Source organism: Bidens hawaiensis, unplaced genomic scaffold (genome assembly GCF_021521415.1).
Source record: "Bidens hawaiensis isolate Kalapana, Puna unplaced genomic scaffold, B.hawaiensis_p1.1 tig00023054_1, whole genome shotgun sequence".
In the NCBI taxonomy this organism is placed as follows: Eukaryota; Viridiplantae; Streptophyta; class Magnoliopsida; order Asterales; family Asteraceae; genus Bidens; species Bidens hawaiensis.
In genome coordinates this window covers 223,605-229,631 of record NW_027493607.1, presented here as the reverse complement: position 1 = coordinate 229,631, position 6,027 = coordinate 223,605, and the positions used below count along the sequence as shown (strand labels likewise).

The 6,027-nt window shown below is 35.2% G+C and overlaps 1 pseudogene; it reads left to right on the top strand.

The window, feature by feature from the left end:
• The first annotated feature begins 323 nt into the window (after positions 1-323).
• On the top strand, positions 324-5,651 carry LOC143566840 (putative disease resistance protein At4g27220; annotated as a pseudogene).
• Positions 5,652-6,027: the final 376 nt, after the last annotated feature.

The window sequence follows — 6,027 nt, the reverse complement described above, 5'->3', positions numbered from 1 at the left end:
TCGAGACTCGGGTTCATATTTCAAACTATGAGATCTGTGTATACCTAAATACCTTTTGTCGTCTTCGAATATTAAATCATACGCAAGTAAATTTTAGTATGTAAACCCATGAATATGCTGGTGAAATGGACAAAATGGACGTGACATGACTATATGGTATAACACACCTTGAAAAAAATGCTCATTTTCGTGCTTTCTTTAAAAATTTTGTTAAATGATATAAAGAAAAGATAGTACATTGTACTATTAACATCCACTAGTTAAGTTGATAGAAGGTGTGATATGATGGTAATACTTGTCTATTTTCTTAGACAATGAATACAAAAACAATGAACAAAACATGGCTTAATATTTGGCTATTAACATGAACTATATTTGTTTTTTCCCACCAGGGCGGTTTTTGACGATTGTGCAAATCTCATTCATAAAGACACAAGTATGGAAGTACTTATAGGTTTTGCTGGTAATCTTCTGGCAAAAGTTGGAGAACAAGTTATTGATAAAACTTACCGTCACGTGGGATATGTGTTGTACTATAGTAACCACATTAAAAGTTTAGAGAAACAAATGAACAAGTTAGATATCAAATCAAAAGATGTCAAGCTGGGAGTTGAAGAAGCCGTTAGAAAGGGAGATATTATTGCGCCACAGGTGGAAGAATGGTTTATAAATGTGGAGACAACTATTGAAGAGTCTATGGAATTTCTTAATAAAGTTAGAGAAAACAAGGGGTTAAAAGGTTGGTTTCCAAATATTATAAAACGTTACATGCTAAGCAAGAAGGCTTGGAAGAAGACTAAGAAGGTTGTAAAGTTAACAGATGAAACTCTACATAGGATATCCTTCCCAAGACCTCCACTAGTAGTAACAGACAGATATGTAACAAATTTTAGAAACTTTGAATCTAGAATGCCTACCATAAATCAGTTGATGAAGTGCTTAAAAGATGACAACAAAAATATCATAAGTTTATGTGGTATGGGAGGATCAGGAAAGACAACAATGGTGGAGGAATTTGCGAGGTGTGTGAAAGGGGAGAAATTGTTTGATGAGATAGTATTTGGAGTGGTGTCCAAAGAACATGATTTGAATAGGGTTCAAGAAGGTTTAGCTAAGTGGTTGGGTTTAAGATTCAAAAGTCCGAATCTCGACGGACGGGCAGATGAACTATGGAAACGGCTTCTCCAAAGCAAGAAAGGAAATCTTGTGATACTTGATGATGTGTGGAAATATATTGATTTGAAGGAAATTGGAATTCCTTTAGGAAAAGAATACAATTGCAAAGTGCTTTTGACTTCACGAAGCGAAGATGTATGCAAATTAATCGGATGCAATGACATTTTACGACTTGATGTATTAACACATTCAGAAGCTTGGTATCTTATGCTAGAGATGGTTGGTGATTCGATACATGATCCAAAATATCAAGAAACTGCATATGAAATTGTACAAAAGTGTGGAGGTTTACCCATTGCCATAGTGTGCCTTGGTAGGGCACTGAAGGACAAAAGGCATGAAGTGTGGAATGATACACTTAAAAAAATGCAGAGATCTATTGTACCCGAAAATATGGAAGGCGTGAAGGAAGACGTTTATAAGTCTCTACAAGTAAGTTATGATCTGTTAGAGGATGATGAAGCCAAGAAACTATTTATTTTGTGTTGTTTGTACCCGGAATATGCAAATATCCCTCTAGAAGCATTGGTGCGTTGTGGAATTGGGTTGGATTTCTTTAGAGGAGTCGACTTAATAATAGGAGCAAGAGACAGGGTACATGCACTCACTGATAAACTTAAAAGTCGCTTTTTGTTGTTAGATGGCGACAGAAAATCTACAGTGAAGATACACAATGTTGTGCGAACGGTAGGAATATCAGTCGCGTCTACATCAAAGGTAAACATGGAAAAATTTAGTGCAATAGTGATCCATGAGGATAGATGGCCTAGAGGTATAACCTATAAAGATTGCAATGCTGTTTCAGTTGTATCGAACGAATTATCTGAGATACCTTCACACGTATTGAATTTCCAAAAACTTGAACTTCTACAACTCGCGTGCCCAAATCTCTCTACAGAGACACTGAACACCATGTTTAAGGGAATGAAAAACTTAAGAGTTGTTGAATTGTGGAACATGTCTTTATTATCATTCTCATCGTTATTAATTTGTTTGCCTAGAAACATTTCCGCATTGTGTATGGACTGCAAAATGGAAAAAATTGGAGATATAAGGCCAGGCGAGTTTATGAATCTTGAAATATTGAGTTTAGGGAATTGTGATATTAAAGAGGTGCCCATGAATATGGGTAACTTTACGAACTTGAAGCTGCTAGACTTGAGTCGTTGCCACTCGCTTGAAAGGATCGCTCCTGGTGTCATCTCAAGTTTGTCTCAACTAGAAGAACTAGACACGGGATCAAAGTGGTGGGGTGAAGAGGAAGGCGATGTAAGGCTCTCCGAATTAGAGTCCTTGACTAACTTAATATATTTAGGGATTCGCGTTACATCTTCAAATATCCTTCCTAAAAACTCTCTATTTGCAAAACTACAAAGGTATGTGATTTATGTTGGAGTTATTGACGAAAAAACGCGCTCCTTCAATAACAAGATGCTTTTGCTGAATTATGAGAGTACCGAAACACATTTAGCTAGTGGCATTGATATATTGTTAAGGAACAACACCGAAAAGGTATTCTTGTCTGGGGATGGCATGAAAATTGCTCTAATGGAGCTAGTTCCAGGTGGTTTTCAGCAAGTGAAGAACTTAACTGTTGAATGTTGTAATAGTGAAGGGATAGAATATCTTTTGGATTACAACTGCTCGTCGAATGATCCTGGTGTCTTCAATAATTTAGAAAAGTTGCGCATGGAAAAAATGTGGCTTTTAAAGGGTATATTACACCCCAACAACCAAGCTCTTCCAACTAAATCATTTTCCCGGTTACGCAAGATCCATCTATCTGTTTTACCTGAAATTATTTATCTGTTTACACAGTCAGTAGCAAACAATTTCGTGCTACTTGAAAGCCTTCATATAGAATACTGCACAAATATGCAACAAGTCATTTTCAATCCATGGCCTACCAAACCGGAAAGTACCACTGAAAATAAGATTCTGTTCCCAAAGTTAACCGAATTAATCCTTAATGATGTTGAAAGCCTCATTTGCTTTTCACGGGCCAACCTGCAAGTTGAGTTTCCTCAACTGAAAGTGTTAAAGCGTGAATATTTACAAAATTTCTCTACCTTTTGTCCTGAAGAGATCAACATTGTTTCTACGACTAACTATAGAGGTGTAAAGTTTCAATCTCTGGTCGACCGCAAGGTTTACCTCTACCCACATCTTCATTATTAAATTGCCAACATTTTAACATCTTTGTGTTATTATCTTGGATTTTGTTGATAGAAGATATTTATGTTTTCACTTTGTAGTCTTTTAACAGGAAAAAGTTTTTTTTAATTGTCTTACTATAGAATGCAAAATCTTATCCTGACCTATAACTTATGATAGTAGTAAATAAGGTTGTGATTTTCATTATTGAAGTGTCAATACTTAAAGAATACTCCAGCTATGAACATGACTTATGTACTCTTGAATGTTAAGTTGTGTTATATTTCTTCTATGACCCAAACATGATTCCAGCATTCTTGCACCTCCTCAAATTTGCTTCATTTTATTACTTTGTTTTTAAGGTTTATGATCAATATCATTATAGATTATGGATAAGCTTGGAGTTGGTATTTGAGCCTCATTCAAACTTTTAAAGAGTTCTAAAGAAATTTGTAATATTATATGGGTGCGCGTTGCTTGCATTTATTGTTCAATGGATTTTGGTAAAGTTAAAATGTTTCCTGGAGAGTTATAATATGTATGTGAGCATTATAAAGTTCATCGGTGATGTGTTTCTGGAAAGATAATGTAAAGCTCTTCATTACCTATAGTTGCATATGCCATTTCCAGGTGTAACCTTGTGCTTTTATATAAGATCTCATAATTATCACTAACTATGTGCTAAATTGCTTTAAAGATATGTTTGACACTATTTAAAATATTGTAGGTAGAATTTTCAAGCTTGGCTGAACTGACAATCACGTACGTCGTCAATATTAAGGAAGTTTGGTGTGATCACCTTCCAAATCTAGTACATTTACAAGGGCTCTATATTCAATTCTGTCATATGATGGAAGATGTTATTTCAATCCAAAGCCCCTCTACAACTACAACAGAAGAAAGGATTGTGTTCCTCAAACTAAAAGAAGTAATCCTATTTTGTTTGAACAGGCTCACTTATTTTTTCAGAGGGATAGATCATGTTGAGTTCCCTCAATTGAGAGTTTTACGACTACGTTGGCTAAAACATTTCAGAACTTTCTGTCAAAAAAATAATACTGGTCGCCCATCTTCGGTCTTTGATGACAAGGTATAATTGTTCATGGATATGTTATTTGATCAATTTCTGTTTTTTATCAAGTCATGAACTAGTTGTTAAAGAAACTAGCTGTAAACTGCTTGGAAACAAGGAAAAACTATTACTTCATAAAACAAACAAGCAAACATACATACCTAATAAGATAACACTAATAGTAAAACTGACTATGGTGTGATAAGCACAATCCTTGTTGGCTATAATCCCAACCCGAATTGGAGCCACCGAGTTAGAATATTTTTATCAATTAAGAAAATGAAAAGTCCTAAGATTTACGCTATAAAATAATTACTTAGTTGAATAGTTGTAGCGAGTCTTATTATTCGAAGTGATTAATAAAAGTGTCTTGACCTGTCTGGTTACACAAATCTCGAGTTCAGTTTTAGGTATTTTGTTGCATCGATAACCAATTGAAAACTTCAAGCATTTTCCGGTATTCACTAAAAACAGATATTTCAACTATAATTATGCTTCAACACATAGCTAGTGAACTAGTTAGTCAAATTCTGTAACATCTATAAATAGTTTTAAAAGTGAAATTCATTTTATATCTATCTGCTTTAATATGTAGGTCACATTTCCTAGTCTGGAGACACTTGAAGCTTCTGAACTCGATAGGGTTGACGAGTTATGGTCCAGCCAACTTGCATCTAGCCAGTTTGGTAAACTAAAATATCTTAAAGTTGATAAATGTCACAAACTGGTGAACATATTTTCGTCCGATTTGCAAACATTATTTCCAAGTCTGGAAAAGTTTAAGTTGAGAAGTGCGATTCACTTGAACATGTGTGGGGTTCCAAAGGAGTACAAATCAGAAACCTGAAAAGTGTGCATATATATGACTGTCCTAAGTTAAACAATATGTGCTCTTTCCATACACTTAAAGGTCTTTCGAGTCTACAGATACTAGATATACGCAAATGCAAGATGATGGTAGCAGTAGTTGAAGATGACCATACACATGGAAAAATAAATGAAGTTGTATCCCTCAACCAATTGGAAGAAGTAAGGCTTGCACATTTGCCAAATCTTAGTTACTTCTCCCACACTAAATGTGACATGGAGCTACCAGAATTAACCAAAGTGGTTATCAAGAGTTGCCCAGATATGTACACTTTCTCTGTAAGTTCGGTCATCACACCTTAACCTTAAGTTTGCAGTGGTTGATGATGAAAGGAGCTGGATGGGTGACCTCAACAGTACCACGCCGAAACCGATTTTCTAACTTGGAATAACATGTATGTTTTCAATATCTTCCAACAAAACAGTTAGTATCATATACATGAAAAGAATAAACATACAAACAAACAAATAAACAAACGTACCCAGTAGTATCCTAGTAAGGTCTATGGTGGGTTCTTACTCCTAATTACCACATTAATCCTAAGACTACATATTGTGGATTAGGTATTCAGAGTGTTCACTTTGGTTGATGTTGATGCATATTATTTTGCTACTATTGAGACTCATAAGGAAAAATTGGTCACATCATTGAAGAAATAGTAGATAGCTTTCGCGCCCGAATGGGTCAGGTCGGGTCAGGTTGGGTTGATCATTCGGTTAGATAAATAAAATGCAATATCACTATCATAAAATATTCA